General features: G+C 38.1%; 1 protein-coding gene across 9 annotated transcripts in view; it reads right to left on the bottom strand.

The window, feature by feature from the left end:
- Positions 1-23,987, bottom strand: part of TBC1D4 (TBC1 domain family member 4) — a 172,429-nt gene that overhangs the window by 92,048 nt on the left and 56,394 nt on the right. For 2 of the 9 annotated variants that reach the window (XM_070519957.1, XM_070519954.1), the window contains exon 1: positions 9,181-9,316. The exons of 3 other annotated variants lie outside the window; for them this stretch is intronic. The gene's annotated coding sequence lies outside the window, so the exon portion shown is untranslated. Of the gene's footprint in view, positions 1-9,180; positions 9,473-11,163; positions 11,429-11,567; positions 11,828-23,987 lie in introns of those variants that run through there. 4 more of the 9 variants (XM_070519960.1, XM_070519959.1, XM_070519958.1 and 1 more) reach the window with 4 other exon arrangements.

Here is a 23,987-nt window from a genome sequence, read left to right on the forward strand (position 1 = left end):
TACACACACACACACACAGCCTGTGTTTGATCTTACTGCTACGCTTAGTTTTGTTTTTCCTTCCCTTTGCTGCCAATCTCTGAACATGAAATGGATAGCCATTTCTTAGGCACTGCTGAAACCCTTGCCTTCTTGGTTTTGACCCCATTCTACTAAGCTGAACTCCGGAATGTTACACCTAACCACCTTTTTACTAGCACAATTAATATTTTCTCGGTTTTTAGTATTTACATAACAAACATTATATACGGCTTATGGTATGCCAGGCCCTGTTCCAACCATTTTACAAGTATGAATTGATGGATATCTTTTGCTGTACTGGGTCCATCAGATAATATACTACCCACTACTGCCCATTTGGCTTGCTATGCACAGGCCAGGTCTACAAACTGTAGACTTTCCAATAGCTTACAAAGTACTTTCCAACTAATTTCAAGTTGACTCTTACAATTTCTTTATGAGGAAGCCAGGACAAGTATAATTAAAGAAGTAAACACAAGTCTACTGTCATCTCAGACACATTTATTTTGAGCTCAAATTCATACTACCATATTACTTTCTTACTTATTAACCCAGATTTAGCAGAACCATAGTTTAAATTCCACAAATTTTGGATCTTGCCAGGGACCTTATGAATTCTAAAAAAGAAATATCATTATTAAACACAAGATATCATCAAAGCATGGAGGTAAATGAAAAGAATAATGGTAATTTGGGCTGTGTATTCAATCAGCTTGCCAGATGTTTCAGCCATGATAGCTTAAAAAAAAAAAATAAGGAAAATACAGAAAAGAAAAAAAAGAGAGTGCTCAGAGAGAACCACCACTTACATGCCAAATACTTGCTAGAATATATTATAAATAACACAAATAATTATATTTCATGTTTCAATTACAATAGAGGCCAGATTTGCCAGGCAATCTTTAAAAAAATTAAAAAGTATGTAGCTATTTTTGTTTGGTTCACATTTTACTTCACAGTATAAATCACAAATCAAATATGCTCTTCCCGATGACTCTGAGCACGAGAAGCAACGTTGCTGTGCTTTCAATACACTAACAGACTTTGAGTGAAAGGGAAACAACAGTAAGAACAGGACTGTATCCAATTAAGTTCATTCGACAAACATTTATTGAGCAGATTCGGCAGAGCCCACAGTAGAGGGAAAAAATCACTGCCTTTAAAAAGATTGCATCCAGGATAGAAGTTACCAAGTGCAAATACAAAGAACCATTTGTAGTCAAACTATAGGCACTAAATACAGAAAGTCTGCGTGTAGAAGTGTGTGAATTAAAAAATGAGTTTATCGAATTTCAATATATTTTCTGAAAGAACATTGCCATTCCTCTAAGTGTTAAAGTTGTTCTGTGAGGGAAATTTAAGGACGAAAGTAGAAGATGCCTGAAATCCAAAGAGATGGGAGCCCAGCAGGCGCATGTCCTGGTCTGGACCTACTCAGCAGTGGATACGGTCAGGCCAGAAAAGGATACATCTACTGCTGCTTCTCCGCAATGGCTCCTCATGAGAGGCCGCGGCTCCTAACTCGGTGGAGTATCTGAACAGGAATGATGTGTAAAATGCTGACTTCAAACTAGAAGGCCACCTTCACGTACTTCTTTTGTAAGTGAGGAATGAAGTTCACAGGTCAGAATATGAAATGTATCCCTCCAACACTATAATAAAATATCTGACCTGTATACTATCAAAGGCCATTTATACAGACGCCTTGTAGTACTTGATGAGTTACTGGAAATAGCAAACCCATAAACAGTTTACAAGGTTCACAACCCACTAGAGAAAAAAAGTGACACCTTGGTACGTATCACGGCTCTGGAACCAGTTAATTTTTATGTTCCTTCCATTTTAATAGGTTGGCTTGTTTAAACTTCTTCATTTATACACAGCATTAGGTTGGGGTTTTTTTGCTTTTGCGAGGAAGATTAGCCCTGAGCTAACATCTGTGCCAATCTTCCCCCACTTTGTATGTGGGATGCCTCCACAGCATGGCTGATGAGTGGAGTAGGTCCACACTCGAGGTCCGAACCTGCAAACCTGGACCACCCAAGCGGAGCACGCGGAACTTTAACCACTCAGCCACGGGGCCAGCCCCAGGATCAGGTTGTTTTTGCAACGCACTGGCTCTGGACTTCCCGACAGAGCACCTCATTGGTCTCATGACCTGCTATTAATGTAGTTCTTGATTTCAAGCAGTGTTTTCGACAGGGTTATTTCATATGCTTATAATTTATGTAAAAGGTGAATGCTTCATCCAGTTTCTTTCATCTCAAGCATCAAATCTCACACCTTCAGAGGTGTAGAAAAATCTCGGTACAACCTCACAGACAGTTCCACTGACTATACTAAAACAATAAAGCACATTTGTCTTCCAGGCATGAATGCTGTTAATGGACTTTCTGTCTCAAGCTTTTATCACCTCAACAGCTGTTTCAAAGGAAGGGTAATTGACCTAAGGGTACCACTGCTCAGAGGTCTAAAACATTTTCAGATCTTGTTGACTATGTTTTAAAAAGATAAAGTTCAAGTTCACCTGCAGAGACAAACCTTCCTGAAGCAAGAGCTTTGAGCAATCTGACCTTATCTCACCAGAGAAAAAAGCAAAGAATCTTAAATAAGAAGGAAGGGAGGATACTCTAAACATTTTTATGTTTTTTTCTAAAAGAGGCCTATTTATTTGCTTCACAGTAATGATTTCCATTTAGGGAAAATTTTACAAGTTTGTCATCTAATTATTTATCAATAGATAAACCCAATAACTAATGTCTGATTGCAATTTCTACAATTCAAAAATATGAATACTAAAAAGAAAAAATTAAACAATAACGATGAAATGGAGAAACAGAAGATCATAACATAGAGTTGGGGAAAATAACAAAAACAAGTAATCATATTCCTTTACATTTATTTATAGCATAATTAAGATACAATGTTCTGAGTACTTAGGTTTTTCTTTTCCTACAATGTTGAAAAAACATTCTGGTCAAGGAATAGATAAATTTTCAGATCAGAAGAGATTCAGAAGGTTTACCCATACAAGGATTTTGGAGAAGTTATTTAAAGATATGCTTGAGCAAAACAAAAGAGTAAAATAAGAAACAGGAAGTCATGGGATCTGGGAAACAGTGAATCGAAGCCTGAGGGCTGTGCCACAGACAACGGTGCCATCAGTCCCAACTGAAACAGGACAACAGGGCTCTGGCTGAGGAGCATTTAAGAAATGAAGGGTTTCATGGATTAGTTAGTAAGAATGAGATGTCAGAAAAATTTAAAGATACAATTAAAGCAGAAAAGGCAAGAAAAAATTGGTAGAGACTCCAGGAAAAGAAAAAAAAAGGCTGTAAAACAAAAGATGTAAAATTACGGCACACTCACACTTTAGTGAATATTTACAGAATCACAATAGCATAACCTGTTACTAATGATCAAATTTTAAAATCAACCTACAAACAAAGCATGAAATTAATTATGGGCACATCACAATATCAATTTTAACAACATAAAAAAAAGTACGGATACCATAAACCAGAAATTGGGAGTAGAAGAAAAGAGATAAAAGCAAAGGTGGTAGAATTGACATAGAAATTTTAAGAGATGCTGTCTATAGCTGATAGAAGAGGAAATTGAGATAACAGGTAGAAGACCTGAGAAGAGTAATAGAACTATTTTAGTGAGGAAAGGGAAGGAGAGGTAGACAGAGTCAGTCTACAACTTTGGCAGGACCAGTTTCCCTTTCTTCTTCTTCTTCTTCTTCTTTTTTTTTTTTTTTTTTTTTGCTGAAGAAGACTAGCCCTGAGCTAACATCTGTTGCCAATCTTCCTCTTTTTTTGCTTGGGGAAGATTAGCCCCGAGCTAACATCTGTGCCAATCTTCCTCCACTTTATACATGGGTTGCCAGCACAGTTTGGCTGACAAATGGTGTAGATTCACGCCCAGGACACAAACCTGTGAACCTGGGCCACCAAAGTACAGTGTGCCAAACTCAACCACTACACCACGTGACCAGCCCCAAGACCAGTTTCTTTTTTGATTTCAGTTTTGGTTTGGTTTTGTTTTGGACTTGGTTTCTTTGAAATGTATCCATAAGCAAACCAAGACCTTCCCCAGAAAACATGGTCCACATGGGTAGTATCATAATCTACCCAAGCTACCTAAACCCCAAAACCTAGGAACTATCTTACTGTACTGGATTTAAGATAGCTTCAGATTCTTTGTAGTTTTCTCATTGAGAGGTGAGGGCTACTTGCCTCCTCTTGAATCAGGGCTTGCCTTTTGACAAACAGAATGTAACTGAAGTAACATTTTGGGGTTTCCAAGCCCAGGTACTAAGAAGGCCTGGTTGCCATTGCTTCCATACTCTGAAAAAAAAGCCAGCAGCTATGTAAGAAGTCAGACTGCCCATGAGACCACCATGCTATGCGGAGGCCCAAACTAACAATGTAAAGAGGCCATATAGATAAAAAGAGCTGCTTAGCCAGGCTGCAGATGTTTCAACCAGCCAACTGAGGCTCAAGACATGAGAGTGAAGAAGCCACTACGGATGTTCCAGTCCCAGCAGATGCTATGTGGAGTAGAGATAAGCTGTTCTCACTAAGGAGAACCCAAATTGCAAGGTAGCGAGTAAATAAATGTTGCCATTTGAAGCCACTAAGCTTGAGCGTGGCTCACTCTGCAATAAGCAATGCAAAAATCAGTATCTAGAATAAAGGTGTGCCATAACAAAAACATAAAATATGTCACATTGGCTTTGGGAGTGAGCACCACGTGGAGGCCTCAGGGAGACTGCCAGTGAGAACTGAAAGGGCAGTGAGGAAACTGCAACTGAAGGCTGGAGAAAAGGGGACATGAGTTGTATACTGGCAAAACAACAAGTCAAACTGTTATTTGCAGTAATGTACACAACAGAAAGAGAATCTAATGAACTTGTGGATCAGGTTAAGGAGATTCCAGACAGAAAGCTAAAAGTGCTACTGACTTCTTTCAGCTGCTGTGATAAGGTACAGGAGAAGCAAGATAAGCTAAGAAGAAACTGTTCTAGTTTCAAGAAGAAATTAGAGGAAAGATAAAGGATGCATGACTTTTTGAGTCCCACGGTAAAACTGCCTCTCGTCTGCAGTCTTTTTCAGCAAAAGACTCTCAAAGTTAAAAATAGTCTCATAGTCTCTGGGCAAAGACCAAAACCCGGCTCTGCCAGTAAAATTGGCCTCAGGATAAATAGCAAAAAAGTAAGACTCTTTTTGAAAACCTCAAAGATCTGAGGACCCGCCTCCTAGACTCTCTCAGCTACAGAAAGGGGCTTCTAAGACTCCTAAGGTGCTGTCCCACAGCAATCTGACAGCCAGACTAAAGTAGAGAAGGGCCAATCCATTTCAAAGATATTTCTGAGTATGACTTTTGTCCAACAGAATAGACCATAATTTGATATAAAGGAAACTCTCAGAAATTTTGGAAGTTGTGCCAGCTTGGACTACAATGAAATGAGACATTCCAAAACAAAAAGAGGCCTCTGGGACCCCAAATTTCTATGGGCAGGAAGCAGGCTGAAAAATCTATTCAGCTGCAAACACAGTCATTTCTCATTAGAAAGAAAAGATGATGTGGGCCGGCCCTGTGGTGCAGTGGTTAAGTGTGCACATTCCACTTCGGCAGCCCAGGGTTCGCTAGTTCAGATCCCGGGTGTGGACATGGCACTGCTTGGCAAGCCATGCTGTGGTAGGTGTCCCACACATAAAGTAGAGGAAGATGGGTACAATGTTAGATCAGGGCCAGTTTTCCTCAGCAAAAAGAGGAGAATTTGCAGCAGTTAGCTCAGGGCTAATCTTCCTCAAAAAAAAAAAGAAAAAGAAAGAAAGGAAAGATGACACAGAGGGTGGAGCCAAGAACTACAGAAAACCATTCCCAGTGAGAACTGGACCCTAATCAAGGTGTGTTCTCTGCCCCCAGAAGAGAGGGGAGTTGGCTAGATTTCATAATTGCTATGGACCAGTGCCTGTTATATAGCTCTGTAACCCACTCTCACACATCCCTTTTGAACTGAGTGCCTACTGTGCTTATCTTGTCCCTATCTTCCCATTTCATATTGGAGAGGGGAACCAGATAACTTCTCCTTTTAGCTCACAGGTCTCTGAACCTTAGAAATCACATCCAATACACTTCATCTGAACCTAGACATGATTTATTGAATGAAATTCTCGTATTTGAGTCTGAACCTGATGCTGTGATGGGATGAGACTGCTGGGAGTCTCAGGAGTGAGTAAGTGTATTTTCCCTGTGAAAGAACGTAAGTTATTTGTGGCCAGAGGGCAGATTGTGGTGAATTAACTGTGTCCTTAAATTCTTTGATGGGGGCTATTTTCCCTCATCTTAAATCTGGTCTGACCTTGTGACTACTATGACCAATAGAATGTAGGAGAAATAAAGTTCTGGGATTTCTGCACCCACGTATTATGAAGGCCTTCAGCTTCTATTTTTGTACTCTGAAGAAAAGCCAGTTACCACGTAAGAAGTCAGATTACAATGAGACTGACATACTGGGAGGAAGCTAAAGCAGCCATGTGGAGATACAACAAAGAAAGAGATTCCCGATCCGCCTCTAAATGACACACTGATCCCAACAGAGGCACCAGACAATGAAGAAGCAATCCTGAAAATTCTAGCTTTATCAGACACGACATGGAGTAGGGAGCTATTGTCACTAAAGCCTGCCTGAACTGCAGAATAGTGAGCAACTAAACAATAGCTGTTGGTTCAAGCCACTAATTGGTAAGGTGATTTGTTATGCACCCTAGAAAATCAAAACACCTAATTTCTCACTCTCCGCTCACCCTCACCTACCACCAAAATACGAATGACCATTAAATTCTATGTCTCTACCTCCTTAATATTCCTGTAACAAATCAACCCTTCTCCTCACTCCCACTGTTTATATTCAGTCTCACCATTTTTTGAACAGACCACGCCACTGGCTTCCTAACGTCACCAATTCACCACCACCCTGGACACAACCCATTCTCCAAATTACAAAGTTTCCTTTTTAAATGCAAATCTAATGTCATGCCTGTGCTTAAAATCATCATTACCTCTCCATCACACACAGGATAATCCCTCAGCAGGGCATATAAAGCCCTCCACGATTTGGCTTCAGATCACCTCTTCAGCTTCATGTCCCATCATCTCCCACAGGCAATAAGAACTCCAGAAAAAGAAGAAGTCTAGTATGAAAAATCCAAGACTAGGGTCTGGAATGTAGATGCATATATGCTGCTATTAATGAACCCTATGAACTCGGGCAAGTCACTTTAAACAGACTTGAGTTTCCTTTACATACAACATTAGTGTTAGACAAGAACTAGATGATTTCCTGATTTCTCATCCATCTCTAATAGGCTGTAATTCTCAAAATGCTTTTTAGAAATTAGTCAGAAAAGAAGGAAAATATGTTTCAAAGGGGAAGTTATACATACCATCCTTCTCTCTGGCCCCAGCCGACCCTCATGAGTGTCATGAGACCTGCTTGAGAGCTTGTCTCCAAGATCAGCTACCCTTATCTGTTCTTAATGCCCCCCCTTTCTTCCTCGAAAGTCATATTATCTTCATAAACCCCAAGCTGCCTTCTCATGATGGCTCCCATGAAGGTGGGGGCAAGTGGGGGTGAGGGGAGGTTACCTGCTGTAATCTGCATGTAAGAGATATTTATAAGCCAGATACTTCCCAGGCAAGGACTACCTCTGCAAACGTTTTCAGTCAGTACACAATACTAAATGATCTCAGCATTAGGCAGCTTTTTTAATAGCTGAAAGTAAAGTATAATCAGAAAGAACACAGCACTTCACCTTCAGAAGCACGGTAAATTCTTTTCTATCAAGAGGTATGTACAAAATTTTAAAATACAATCCTCTGGCAAGGAGAATGTCTCTTCTTAGCAATAATTAACAGAATTTACCAATTAGCATGCATTTTCTCACCCACAGAATGCAGCAAGTTTATTTTCCAGATAATGAAGATGTTTTTGGTTGGGATTTAAAAATTTTTTTTAGCTACTGGAAAATAAAGGCAAGAAGTTCAAACTAGTTTTAGAATGTGTCTATCAACCTCAAAATCATAAAAACAACTACATTGTAAACTCCATGAAGACAGGCACTGTTTCCATCCTGGAGACTAGAATATTTGTCAAATTAATGAACAAATTAATGAAAAGGTATTACTCAAATCATGAAAATCTGTAGACTTTTGCCCAAATGAAGACTTCAAATTAAAATTCTGGTGAGCATCTCCTAAAACGTGTAGATCTTGAGCTCTTCCTCCTCCATATTACAAAGCTATTTAAACCAAGCTGTGTGTACTCTGTAGGATGTGTAACAGTCAGCCAAGGGTGTCCCAAAATCAAGGATATACATGGCATGCGTTCCAGCAGAACCAGTCTTACTCATAGCTTGGCGGGAAGGGGTTAAATAATTTTACTTGTAAGCAATTTCAAACAATTTTTATATTAAAATAAATAAGATGTATTATAGAATAGACTAAAATCTGCATTTATTCTTAATATATAGCAAAGCTTCAGAGTAATTTAGAGCTTGTGGCAGACTGCAAGGCTTTCACCCCCAGTCTCGCGAGGTGCACACCTTCACTGTCCTCTGCCTTTAAGCTTTGGTTGAAAAATTCAAAAAGGACTGAATAGAACATTTCACAGAATATTTCACCATTCTTTCACTACAAGAGCCAACCATTTATATAATAATGACTGGAGTATAATACATACTTCCATTCTCAGGTAATAGCTTCAAAGAAAAGGATAGAATATTTAAAGTTGAAATTTCTAATCACATTCCCCATTTAAAATGTCATTTGCCTACCTCGGTCCATTGGTTTTACTGAGTAATAAAACTTTTATTTTAAAAACTATTTTCTATGTGATCTTCCATCCTTAGTAAACACACACACACACACACACACACACACACACACACACACACACGAGGATCATGATCTGTGATGAAAAGATTTCTAACAATATAACAAGTCATGTCACATACGCATTTTAAACCCAGATGAGCGCAGAATAAAGGGTAAAATTTACAAAGAATGTAAAAGTGAGAGAGCTACAGGAGGCTTTTTGTATGTAAAAACATACACTGCCTAAGCACAAAAGAGGAAAATGGAACTCACGGAGAGGTAAAGCTATACACACACAAAGCGTCTGAACTTCTGTCCCGGCCAAAATAAGAAGGAGCTGTGAAGCATGCTAGCCATCATGCTCCGGGTGAATGAGTTCCACAAGCCAGTTTCACAGTATGCCTGGCATCTGCAGTCACGAGGAAAGAACATGCAGCCCCTGTACTCCAGGGCCCCTCTCTTAAGGACTGACTGTTCCAGGCAAGCAGGTCCAAAATAAACCAAATCAGGAGACTGAACTGCTTTTCACCCATGGGTGATGACCTACTCCTGTACGTGGCCAGGCATCATAGATTCATGGTCAATGCCTTTTTAATTCCTCATCTTCCACCACGTCCTCAGCTTCGCATCATGACTCATTTTGTTTTTCAGAGAAAAGTTTATGGGCTCCTCTGGTAGGGGAGAGAGAGCATTAAAGTAACTATTGGCTCTAATTTCATAGGTAGTAATAAAATCACTTGCTAACTACTAGTTTTTCATCACTACTAAACAAAATGTTATTATATTGTTATTGATTACTTATATTGCGTAAACCATGTTCTAAATGATTTTGTGATTTTTTGCATATTACCAAATGGATACAAAACTCACTAATTTTGATCTGGTAGATACCTTAATGAATAAAGGGAAGAAGTGTAAATAATTTTGTTAAACACTCCAACATTCCCAAAATTCACATGCTGCTACAAAATAATTAACACATATACAAAGAAAATGATCTACTGCTTACCATTATTTTTATATTTTCTTATGTACAAATTTCTATTACATTATATTTTATCATAATAAATTATACTTTTTTCTTCTTCCTAGTTGCACTACAGCATCGTGATAAAAGAGTACACATGAAGTTGACTATTTCATCTCTTTTTGTGTTTATTACATATTTATTTATATTTATTTATTTATTTACATATTTATTTATATTTATTACATATTATTACATAAAAGTTTTGTGTTTACTAGTTAAACAGTTCAAGCAAATTGACAAGAACAACAGATTCAAGTTTGACTGACGATGTGAACAGATAATTCTTAAGAAAAGCAGTAAAATAAAAATAAGGGAGAGATATTTAAATTCAAAAATAATTAAAGAAATACAGATTAAATCAAGAAGATGCTAGTTTTGGAAAAGATTATAAAACAAAAGATTATACACAATGCTGGAGAGGGTTCAGCGAAATCTCTACATTTATCTAAATCATTTTTTTAATTTCTCTAAATTCATTTTTTATGACACCTAAAGGGAAATCATGTAGTTAAAAATGGACCAACAGCAGAAATATGTCCATCTGCTGTCCCTCCTCCCATGCTCAGAAGTGGGGGCCACACTTGTCTACCAGCTGTTGCCGCTCCTCCATGTCACCAGAGCCATGCAATTGATTTGACAGCTGTCGAATGACTTCTAGGTACTGGCACATCTCTTTAGGCTAGAGAGAGAGAAGGGCAAACCATTTGGGGAGGGCTGTCATTCTTCCTGATATCTTTCTTATGTATAAGCCAACATCTAATACCCTTATGAACACAAAAAGGGAGAATTCAGCTCATTAAATTCTCATCTATATGGAGAGAAGACCATAAACTATTAGGTGAAAAAATCAAGTTGCAGAATAATATAAATAGTATGATATAATTTTTATAAAAAGATACACTAGACACTCCTTTAATAAAGCATATATATGCATTTTTTTAAGTCAAGATGGATATGCATCAGTCTCATTTCCTGACGGGAAGGAGAATTAACAGGGAAGTTGTTTTTGTGTTTTTTACTATTTATACTTTTATAATCATCTTTATTATTACAAAAAAACGTTTTAACAGATAATATAGAAAAGCTTCAAGCCAAAAACTCATTTATTTAAAGAGTCAAATTAAGCATAATATACAAAACTATGCACAGTTCCAAAGAATAAACCAAAAAAAGGAAGTTTCAATAATCTCAAGCATTACATACCACGATTACAATCCTTCACTTACCTTTTAAGAACGTAAATGCCATTTTTGTGTGTTTTGTTCTTTTTTTGATTGAAATTAAATGTAGCTGTCTACATTCCTTGCACATCTCTCTCCCCCAGCTATCATTATTTTAAGAAGGATCTTCATTACAGCTCTAACACCAACGAGGGATACTGGTTTCGCAGGCATAATTGAATTAGTTCACTCAGGCCTTTCAAACAGCTGCAGTGTCTAAAAGCATCCAACTGTGAGGGCGATATGCCCACATGTTCCTCTGCTTTTTAACAAGCTGATTTGATACACATATCTCAAGAGAATTTGTTAAGAAATCCATCCAAGAGCCCAACCCAGAAATGTACCACCAATCATTCTGACAGCCATTCAGAGTGAACACGGTGCTCCTTATAATTATATTATTTACGTACCTTACTTAGTTCCAAAATCACTGGCCTCACCTGGATTTGAAAAATGGCACAGGTGTTCAAACTTCTACCCAACTCAACTTCTTTGAGTTAAAGCATTGCAAGCCTTTGTTAAAACACAAATAAATATGCTGTCTTGAACAGAGAGCACATTTTATGCCTTTTTCTTTCATTTCTCTCTCAGTACAACTTTATCACACTTTACGTGGCAAAACGGAGTCCCAAGGAAATGAAACACGGGAAGGTAAGTGCTGATGAGGAGGGAAAGAATCAGGAAGGATCTAGCACATCACAAGAGATGGCTCAAGGCAACCAGAAGCAGCTTCAAAAGAATACAGGGCCTTGAGGGAATTCATTTTTGTAAGATGGATAGTTCTATTTACTAAGGTTTTTAAGGTTTCTAGGAGGGTAGAATAAACAAAAGTGATTTATTAGAGAAACAGAGAGTTGAGCAAAGATCAGACAGTTTTCCCCCATATCAGATTGGAAAGGTCCTGCATGACAAGACACCATCTCATATATGTGGTTTGTTTACCCACAAGCAAGGATTAGGGTAGTTTAGGGTTGGAAAAGGAATCTATGGCTATGGACTTCCGGGTCACAAGCTCAGCACCTATGGGACAATGAAGGGCCTAGAGCACTCGCTCAGGTGCATGTAGAGTCTGAGCAACCCAATCATCAATATCCTAGCGAGACTGGAAACTTAACATGATAGTTACGTTTCATTTCACAAGTTCTTAATGAGTTGAGGCAGGTAAAGAAGCTGAACTGCTGACCAGGCTTCAGACGTGTTTCTGACCTGCAGGTGTAAGGAGGGGAAACTGTGCATCCAGGCCCCCTGGATGTCAACACTGGTGAGTGGGTCCTAGTTATAAATTCTAGCTCACTCTCCTTCAAGCGGTCATTCATCTCTCTGCACTTCTATTTATCCGACAAACGTTTGTGAGGGTGTTAACTCAGGCCAGGGCCTGTGCAGGGTGCTGGATTTAGAAAGATTAAGGAGCCAGGGGCTTTTCCCTCAAGGATATTTAAATCTCCAGAAGAATATCTTCTCTTTCTGCCAGACTAATTCCTTCCAAATCTCTTCCTCAAATTGTCCAGAAAAATGACACTTGTGAATTCTAGAAAGATGGCAGAAGCAACGGGAGCAGAGTTTTTGAATCTTCCAAAACCTCCACATAAAAACAGAACAACTGATATCAAAACCAAAACACATGGACTACGTCCACAGCACAATTAGATGAGGAAGTCTCCTTTTGAATCCCAAAATACAAATGGTTTGGTAAAAGACTTGCACTATCTCCGTATCTCTGAGGAAAGAAGGAAAGGGAAGCAACCGGGTGAGTAAGAGCCAGGAGAACGGGAGACTCCAGAGCAACAGACAGGGACTCGCTGTGGAGCCTGGCTGGCCAATCGGAGAGCAGCAGCTGAAACTGGAAGATTGCTGTCCACTCCAGCAACAGGTGAGCGAGAGGGGCCCATGGCCAACTCTGAAGGTCTGAACTCTTGAAAGTGCTCCCCCAGGACTCACATTTGAGATAGGAACCCAGCCTGACGAGAAACTGCTGGGCATGGCGCCAACTTGAGCAGGAGAGGAAAAACTGAGAAAAAGGAAAGAGAAGGTCCAAAGAGAAAGAGGAGAACAAGCCACAAAATCTCAGAAAATAAGCTACTATATTTTTTAACAGCCTATGAGTATATAATTTACATATCATAAATTCTCTGGGTTTTGGTATATTCATAAAGTTGTGCAACCAACACCATTACCCAATCTTAGAAGATTTTCAGCATCCCAAACAGAAATCTTGTACCTATTACCAGCTACACCTCCATACCCCTGACCTTCCTCTCCTTCCCTCAGTCCGGGGAACAACTAATCCATTTTCTCTATATATAGTTTTGACTATTTTGAACAGTTTATATAAATGGTGTCATGCAATATGTGGTCTTTTGTGACAGGGTTCTTTCACTTGGCACTTTTTGAGATTCATCTATACAGTAGCATGTATTAGTTATTTTAAGCTTCATTCCTTTTTATTGCCAAATAATATACCACTCACAGAAATGCCACATTTTGTTCACCATTCATCACTTGATGGACATCTAGACTGTTTCCAGCTTTTGGCTATTATGAATAATGCTGCTATAAACATTCATGTACAAGCTTTAGATGCAGTTATGTGTTCATTTCTCTTGGGTAGGTACTTAGGAGTAGAATTGCTGAGTCGTATGGTAACTCTCTGCTTAACCTTTTGAGGAACTGCCTGTTTTCCACTGCAAGAGGCTGCATTCCACCAACAGTGTATGAGGGCTCCAATTCCTTGCTTCTTCATCAGCACTTGTTATTGTCTATCTTTTTTATTATAGCTGTTCCAGTGAGTGTCAGGTAGCATCTTGTGGTTTTGATTTGCATTTATCTAATGACAAATGACGTTGAGCATCTTTTTATGTGCTTACTGGCCATTTGCATATCTTCTCAGGAAAATGTCATTCAAATATTTTGCCCATTTTTAAAGTGGATTGTCTTTATTATTGAGTTGTAAGAATTCTTTATACATTCTGGTTACAAGTACCTTTAAATATATGATTGGCAAATATTTTCTCACATTCTATGGGTTGTCGTATCACTTCCTTGATGGTAAAAGCACACAAGTTTGTAATTTTAATCAAGTCCAACTTACCAATTTTCTCTTTTGACTTTTGTACTTTAGGGGTCATATCTAAAAACCACTGACTAATGAAAAGTCATGAAGATCTGATCCCATGTTTTCTTCAAAGAGTTTTATAGTTTTAACTCTTACATTTAGATCTATGATCCACTTTATGTTATTTTTTGGATATAGTATAAAGTAAGGTACAAAGTCACCATTTTGCATACGGATGCACAGCTTTTCTGGCACCAATTGTTGGAAAGATAATTATTTCCATATTGAATTGTCTTGGCACCCTTGTCAAAAGTCAACTGACCAAAAATCTAAGCATATATTTCTTGACTTGGAATTTTGTTCCATAGACCTCCATGTCCATCTCTTTGTGAAGACCACACTGCCCTCATTACCGGAGGTTTGTAGTAAATTTTGAAACTGATAAGTGTGAGTCCTCCAACTTTGTATTTTTCAAGATTGTTTTGAGATTTCCGGATCCCTTGACTTTCTACATGAATTTTAGGATCAGGTTATCAATCTCTGCAAAAAAGCCAGCTGGGATCCTGATAGAGATTGTATTGAATCTGCAGATCAACTTAAGGATGCCATTTTAACAATATTAATTTTTCCAATCCATGAACATGGACAACTTTCCATTTATTAGACCTTCTTTATTGTTTTTCAATGACATCTTGTAGTTTTTAGCACACAAGTCTTGCACTTCTTTTTGTTAAATTTATTTCTAAGTATTTTATTCTTTTGATGCTACTGTAAATGTAATTGTTTTATTAATATCATTTGTGGCTTGTTTATTGCCAGATGGAAATTTCAGGTCTTAGTCATTTCACCCAGAGCAAACTCTACATACATACATATACATATACACACAGATATTAAAATATCATTTCTTCAGAAAAAGCTATTGATCAGTTACCAGTCTTACACTCAAGAAAACTTTTACTGAAAGTTATACTTTGAATATACAAATGTGTGTGGTATGTATTCTTCTAAGGCTAGGAACGCACATACAGAATTTTACCAACGTTCATATCACAGTGACGGCTGGTTATGGGCAATTTTTTCCCTCTTGGCTCAATTTGTTTTTAAATTTTTTCTATAACAAACATGTAGAACTTTTTTCTAATTTTAAATTTTTATTCAGGTTTTTTTAAATGTGTTTTCACTTCTGTTCAGGAATGTTGTCATCTGCCTCAATTTAATACTAGGGAAATAGTGACTGGGTCCACAATTATTTCGTTATTCCACTTCAGTAGTCTCAGCAAACATTTGATTCTTTTCCAGAATAGAGTTATTCAAAAATACTCATTAGGTTTGGTTTTTTTCCTTCAAAATACTCTTGTTGATAGATAATTTAAAGTAATTGGGGCCCTCTTGAATTTTCACAAGTTAGTTTAGCTCGCTCCAATTTGAAGTGCACAGTTTGATTCCGATCGATCGTTGAAGTTTCATAGTAAAACAAAATCCCAAATATAATTTTAAGGAACAAAACTACAAATGTCTTTAATAAAGACATTTATTAAAGACTGCTGCCTACAAAGACCTTCAAAGACATAACAAATGTTCTCTGCAATCCCAGCTTCTCTTTAGACATTTACGTAACTTCATTTAATAAATTTTGCAAACCCTTATCTAGATAGCTAAAGAAGTTCCTCCTAATCTTAGGAAGTTAAGATACGAGTGTCAATTTGAACTTGTCCTGCTATATCACCTCTGTAGGAAATGAATCTTAATGCAAAACTTTTAAATCTTCTGATCCAGAAGATATAAAGAAACTTCACAGAAGATATAAAGGATTTACTCAGCTTCAGGATTTTTAAATTTATTCACCAAATTCATGTTCATTTCTTTCATCCTGATTTGCCACAGACCTAAAACTCAGTTGCCTATTTTGTCCAAAGGAAATAACAATTCTCTCAGCGTATTACTGTGAGGTTTAAATAAGCTAATAAATGAAGCTCTTAACACAGTATATACTCATGATAATCACTCCATAAATGGTAGCCATTTTCATCATGTTCTATTTCAAAGCTTTTCTATATTACGCTCATCTACTCCTTTCATATTAAAAGTTCCTATGCTTTTAGTCTGTCCTCCTTTATGGTATGCCTAAACCACACCCACTGTAATGTGTATAGTAATCCAGGTGCAGACATACCCCAGTATTATAGAGATGATAGGACAATGTGTCTTCTTCTGTCTCCTTCTCCTTAGCTGACTCTTAAATATTGCAACCCATAACCCTAATGAATTATGCCCCAAATAAACTAGGAGCCAATGAAGTCTAGAGGTCAAAACTATAAATAAACTCCACACGTTCTATATTTGCTTAAGAAGATGGGTCATGGCACACCACTATGTGATCTATATTTGGTTACCAAAAAATTAAACACAATTTTTTTTTCAGAGATACTGCATGGAAATTAAAAGTGAAAACACCTTAGAAATACTGAGGGGGAAAATTCACAACCTACATTCTAAGAATAGATATAAAATATTTCAACCAATCTCAAATCTCACATGCCAGACATTTCACATAGACCATGAATCCAAGTGACAAAAGCTTTATCAGGCCAAAGAGATAAAGAAACTAAAGTATCCTAACATTGTGCCACATATTTTAAAACAAATGATTTAAATTATCTTCTCCACAACTGTTCTTTTGCTTTACTAAGACTAAAAGGCAAGCATATGGTAAATATGACAATAATTTAAATTCTAATGCAGATAATTAGAGTAAAATAAAATACAAAATACCATTCTTTCCAGCTTTTCAGTGTAATGTAATGAAATGGAACTAGTTACCACTTGGTATGAAATAGGAGGTCGTGTGTAAAACCCAACTGCTATTATCAATATTATAATTGATATAACTATATATCAATATATATAATGATATATCAATAAAGGTCTCTGCCTCATGAGGCCTTTAGGATCCCTCTCAAAACCATAAACATTTGGAGGAAAGGACTTTTCCAAAATGCTTCAGTGGCAGGGACCATTTGACCAAAGTGTTTCAAAAGAACAATATTAAAATTGTTGTATAAAGTTGTAATAACAGACCCTACTTATGAGTTGAGCAACCACAGGATGCATACAGAGTCCTTTAAGACCCTTTGGGCTCAAAAAGCACTACCTCCATTTGCAAATTAACCTTACTTAATAAATTTTCATAAGGCTAAGGAAGAATCAATCACCTTGCCTGGGTATATTTTCAGTTTTTGACATGAGATAGGGAAGATTCTAGGCCTAGGTAAATGGAAAATCTTCACTGAGTTCTGGATGATGCCATGAAAATAGCTGACTTTATTAAATAAAGACTAATTCACTCTGTAGAAAGTCTCAATAAAGAGCACATAAATCTCCATCTACACATAGAAATCCACGGGCATGGCAGAGGAAGAGTTCTCAACAAAGTGAACCAAAAGGTGAATTGCCTACAAAGTCAAACTGAGAAGTCCAGACTACATCCTTTAAGCATGAGGAACCACCCATTCAAAGTTTTTTAGTATATTGAAATAACGGAAGTACTTTAGGAACGTTAATCTCACCATGAGCTAGGTCAATAAAAATGTGTGTGTGTGTGTGTGTACGCATAGCAAAGGTATAGAGGGAGTGTTGGTGTGCGAGTGTAGTCTGTGTGGGTGTGTGACAGCGGAAGACAAAATAGAGGAAGTTAGACTAATTAGGATGCTATGTCAATAATCCAGATATAAGGTGATCCAGCTTTGGACTAAGGATTTGGAAGTGGAAAGGAAGAAATGCATACAAAGGCTATTCAAAGTCAACAGTGTGAAGATTGTTTGAATATAGGTGTGGAAAGAAAGAAAATCAAAGGTAAAATATAAAGCTTGAGGTTAGGTCACTGAATTATTACCATAAACTGAAAGGAGGATGTCAGGAGAAATACTAAGACTTAAAAAAATGAATTGATTTTAGATACACTGAGTTTAGAGTGACATAAGACATCCAATCATAGGCAGCACTGGTGGCAAAGATGTAAAGATTTCCAATGGCCCCAAGACCACAAAAAATGGGTGACACTAGTAAAAGTATTGAATTGATGAATTTCCATTACAGGTGATTAAGCTGTCTGCAAATACAAGTTTATCAAACCATTTATACATAGGCACACCATTTGAGAGTACTTCTAATACCAGCATTGATGTTCCTTTGGGATTAAATGTCCTTGTGAACACATAAATATAAATAACAGACTACCAAATGTGCTTCTGGCAAAGAGTGATAAGTGTGTATCACATTAATAACACAAAAACTGATTCATTGTTTGAATTTATTTAGGGCTTTAGCCTTTTCAAGTATTTTCCTTAGATTAACTGCCTTTCTTTACAATGATTCTGTGAGGAAGACCACACAATTTGTTTGGATCAAGGATATAAAGGCTGGCCTAGACAGAGAGGAAAATTTGTTAGATTAAAAAGTTTTTCACTTGATCACCACCTGATATTTTATAGTTATGTACAAAACCACCTGAACCAAAAATAATCTTAACTTTTAACTCATGTTATTTCTGGCAACAATATGAGGTACTCCATCATAGAATTAAAAAGACAACAGCTCACATAAATATCAAGCTCCTCGTGAACCGTGAAATTCAAGGGTCAAGGGAGTTAGTGATATGACTCACCAGGAATTTTGCAATATACTTGGATTCAACGCTGAAATTAGGAAGCATTTTACTTGTAGAAAGCAAACTCACAAAGAAGTTTAACAAATACTTAGTACAAAGCCTTGATCCAGAAATTAAAATGCCTACTCTTCGAAATACTGTGGTATCCTTTGCTTTATTATCTTCTACTGTAAGAAGCAGAATTTGTACAGATAAAAAGTAATCACTGGTTCATTAGTAGTGACAAATGCACCATACTAAAGTAAAATTTTAAAAATAGGGGAACCTGGGCATGGGGTGTATAGAACTTCTCTGGACTATCTTTGTCAATTTTCTGCAAATCTGAAATTATTCTAAACTTAAGTTTCTTTTTAAAAAGAGTAATCACTGTGCTTGTTTTCTTTTTAATTAAAGATCACATTTTGCTTAATTTCATAAACCAAACATCTATTCAATAAACATGGATTGAACAAATGGGTGCTCAGCTCTGTGGGATTTACCAAGATGAGTAAGACCTGATGACAGAGATGTCATCTCTCTTTAATTTCCAAGCTCCCACACTCAAGGAGCTTAATGTCCAGGACAGAAGAAATAAGACCTAGGACCCTGAAAGAGCAGTACGTGAAAGTCATAAAGCCACTTTTTCCCCCTTCTCAAGCACCCCTGTAAACCTAATCTGCCAGGCTAAATCTTCCTCTGGTCCTGGATTAAATCTAAGCTAGGTCCCACAGTTGTGTGACAGGTGTTAGATAATAAAAAGTCCCTAAAATAGCCTCAGTCCAGTAATTAAATACCAGTCCATATAAAAACCAAACTCTGGACTTCTTTCAAAAGCAGAGCATTGCCCTCCCCTGGCTCAGGCTGGGGTGGGACGGCAGGCTCTGCTCCCTCTCTTCACTTGGCCAGCAGATCTCCCCAGTCCCCTACCCACTGATGAGCAGTTGCTTCTGACCCCCTTAGGAAAGGTAAAGGGGCTGAGAAAGTCATAACCACCCTGCAAATATCTGATTGCTTTGCTGTGCAGATGCTCAAAGCTGACTGCTCCATCCACAGGTGGGGCTCCTACCCGACGCTTGACAAGCATGAATGCACCTTCTCTGGATAGTCACTTACAGTTCCACAGAATACCTCCGGGCCACTGTCACTGGGAAACAGTTACTTCCCAACCGCTGTCCTCTACTCTCTGCCACTGGCTGTATCAACCAGCTTTTTCCTCTTAGATTTCTCTGGCATGACTAACACACAGTCCCCTCTGTTCCCCAAGCTCCCGGGCACATATATCAGGCTCTCTTTGCCACCCTCTCACTGGGATGGGGCTCACAGCACACTAGCCAAATCACCTCCCTCTTATTTCCAAATCTCCTTTCAGCCTTGCCAGCCTCATTTACAGGCTGAAGGTGGGTGCTGAGCCAGCATCCTCAAACCTTATTCCGTACCCCGTCCTTAGCAAGTCCTGCTTAGGAGGTGTGGCACTGCATTTTGGACCATGAGAGTGATGGGCACTTAGGACCTCAGCTCAAACCGAATCCCATTTTATCACCCTGTTGAAACTATAAGGCTAAATAAAAAACAAGAGCTATGAAAATAAAAACATTTATGATTTCAGAATAGGACGCTTCTTCTAGCTTAGGGAATTGGGAAAGGCTTGATCAAAGGCCTGGCTTTCGGGCCAGACCTTAAACTTGTGGCGAACAGGAGTAGGTGAAGATGAGCAGAGGAAGAGGGGCACATCCACTGAAGGCTACAGCCTCCTTTAGGGGCTCAATTGTGGCTTTTTTTTTTTCAGATAAGTAAGAATTAATATATGAGAACGTATTTTAACTGATAGTATTTATTCTTACTCCAATGATTCACGTGTTACCAGCCCTTATAAATAAATGCCCCAGATGGCTGCTGGGTTTGTCCAACTTTTAGTTCCAACTCTGCTGCTCATTGGCAGATAACCTCAGAAATCAGATAGAGCTGGGTTCAAATCTTGCCAGTTAGTAGTTTGGTGACCTTGAGTAAGTCACATAATCTCTTCCACATCTGTCAATGTGATAATAACACTAACACCATAGGGCTACTGCCCAAATTAAATGGACATATGTATAAATCAAAGTATACAGGATATATGGGACCGGCCCCGTGGCCAAGTGATTAAGTTCTCGCGCTCCACTGCGGCAGCCCAGGGTTTCGCCGGTTCGGATCCTGGGCGAGGACATGGCACCGCTCATCAAGCCATGCTGAGGCAGCAACCCACAACTAGAAGGACCCACAACTAAAAATACACAACTACGTACCAGGGGGCTTTCAGGAGAAAAAGGAAAAATAAAATCTTTAAAAAAAAAAAATAGTATACAGGATATAATAAATTCCCTATATATGTTGACTACTGTATTTTTATTATTGTTATCATCATTATCGTTAAAGATATTAAAAATTACATATTTCTCCTGGAATCATAAAATGTTAGACCTGGCAAGGACTGACTTGAAAATCTTCTAGTAGGATTCATTGGAAATTAAGTCAATCTAATCTCCGAATTTTTTAATTCAATCAGTGTTCGAGTGCTTTTTTGTCACTGTCAATACTGGGCCCCAAGATATAGTGTTGAGGATGCCATAATATTTATCCTTACAGTCTACTGGGAAGTGAGATTGTTAAGTCATAAGTAAAGGCGTGAAAAGACCAATCTACATGAGAATCCAGATGGAGGGACAATAACTTTTCATGCCAGAAAGGGAATGGATCTGTGACAGTTACATGGGACAAGTGGCATCCGAGCTGGACCCTAAAAGATAAGTAGGAATCTGCCAGGTGAACAAGGGTAGAAAAGAATTCCTAGGAAAGGAAAAATCATAAGCAATGCAAGACATACATTTGGCTATCAGGCCAAAACTTCTTGTTAATTAATCCAAGAAGTGGCCCCTTAAATGTTTCAAAGAAATTTGTGCTTTTAAAGTAGAATACTTGTGTGGTTGCCAGAGGCAGAGGCTGGGGGATGGGCAATACGGGTGAAGGAGGTCCAAAGGTACAAACTTCGGGTTATAAAATAAATAAATCATGGGGAATGTACTGAATGGCAACTATAGTTAATAACACTGTACGGCATATTCGAAAGTTGCTAAGAGAGCAGATCTTAAAAGTTCTCAGCACGAGAAAAAAAGATCTGTAACTATATACGGTGACGGATGTTAACTAGACATTGTGGTGATCATTTCACAATATATACAAACATTGAATCATTATTTTGTACACCTGAAACTAATATAATGTTGTAGTCAATTACACCCCAATATAAATAAGTAAATAAATAAATGAACTAGAATACTTGCTATCGAAATAAATATTTTCTGGACAGTATTTCAAGCAATGTTTAAGTGAAAAATATAGGTAACATGAACACACAGTCCTACACAAATAATTGTTAATAATTTGTCTCAGAAAGGTCAGTTCTGATAAACACTTGTCTTCAAAAGTTTGTCTTTCCTCCATTTTTGAATTCACGGATATTCTAAAAACTTCAAGTGCTGTATATGAATTATGCTTTTTTTCTACTCCCTACACGCCCTCTACACAAGTGCCCACATTTGCCCTGTTTCTATCAGTGCAGCAGATCTAGTGGCGCTAAAGGTGGATCAGAGATGGAGTCAGGATGAAGGCAGCCACCTACATGTGGGGCCATTTGGGTGGTTTCCTGTAGCTATTCATTCTCTCTCCCTCTCTCTGTCCCTCTCGCCCCCCTCACTCTCTCTCGCATGCACAAATGGGTATTATAGTGAGAAATAACTCAAGGCACTTTTACAGTAATTCAAGTTTGAATATGATCTTTATTTAAGGAGCCCCTTTACTCTGTGCCTGGGTTTACAATTCCCTCAGATAATTGCTTAAGAAAGTTTTGCTGGAGCTTATTTTGCTGGTCAAGTTCTACTGCAATCTAAGAGGTATTTTTAAAGCAATCATCTGGCCTCTTCACAGTTCTGCCCTCTTCCCATTCCACTCCTGGAGGAAAAAAAAAAGCTGTTGAAGTTTTATTCAACATTCTCACACCCTATTCCTAGGACCGATACCTGAAAATGCATATATCTAGTTAAGAATGCAGATTTTACCAACTTTTTAGACTTAGTAGTAGTCTACTATCAGCTTTAAGAAAATATAGACTAAAGGAAGGCAAATATCTTAGTTCAGATTAAGCACACCCCAAAGTTATACAGAAAAAGCTATTAAAAATAATATTAAATAAGAAAAAATATTCTTCCAAATATGCTAATAAGAGTGTTTCTTAAAATGCAATAGGAGAAGAATGAGAACCACATGGCAGTAAAAGGGTTTATAACAATTTACGGTCTTCCAAAGATGGAGCTGAAGCGGGCATTGCACATTAACTGTGCTCCCCCAACCATCCCCATCTTATGGGTGTTGGTACATTCAGGACTCACAAATTTCATTAACTCCAAAAATCTTTACTGAGTGCTTACAATGTGCACGGCACCATGCTAAATGCTATAGGGAAGATAAAAATAAATTACATGATATAGTGGCTCTCCACAGGGGTGACAAGATACATGCAAATAACCACAGAATACCAAATACGATAAGCAGTAAAAGAACACTGTGCCTCTAGCAGAGACTACAGTTTCTGGAATGATCAGAAGACCTCATGCAGGAAGAGGCATTTGAGGTAGATTTTAAAGAGCGGGATTCCACTGGGCAGAAATGGAAAGAACACTGCATTAACCAACAGAGAAAGAGGAAAGGGAGGAATGTATTTGAAGAATGCAAGTAATACATTTTGGCAGAGAGAAAACAGGCCAAAGAAGGTCAGAGAGCCTGGATCGGGGAAATTCCTCAGTGGCAAACTAAGAAGTTAGACGCTGAAAACTCCCGGAAGGGGTGGGGACAGAGCAGTGGAAACCAGAATGGAAAAGAGACTTCTCTTATTTGAGAGACACTTGACCCCAGAGAAGTTCCAATGAATGAGGGCTGCAACTCCTCACCAGCGGTAGCTAACCTTCTAACGCCATGGCCTTTGCAAATTCAGAGAGTGGCAGAAGTAGTCAAATAGATGCATTACTCATGGTATGTAAATCCTAAGCACAGAATCAACATAAGTTTTGGTTTTTAAAAGGTTTGAATTTCTTTTTAGAA

This window comes from Equus asinus, chromosome 11 (genome assembly GCF_041296235.1).
Source record: "Equus asinus isolate D_3611 breed Donkey chromosome 11, EquAss-T2T_v2, whole genome shotgun sequence".
In the NCBI taxonomy this organism is placed as follows: domain Eukaryota; kingdom Metazoa; phylum Chordata; class Mammalia; order Perissodactyla; family Equidae; genus Equus; species Equus asinus.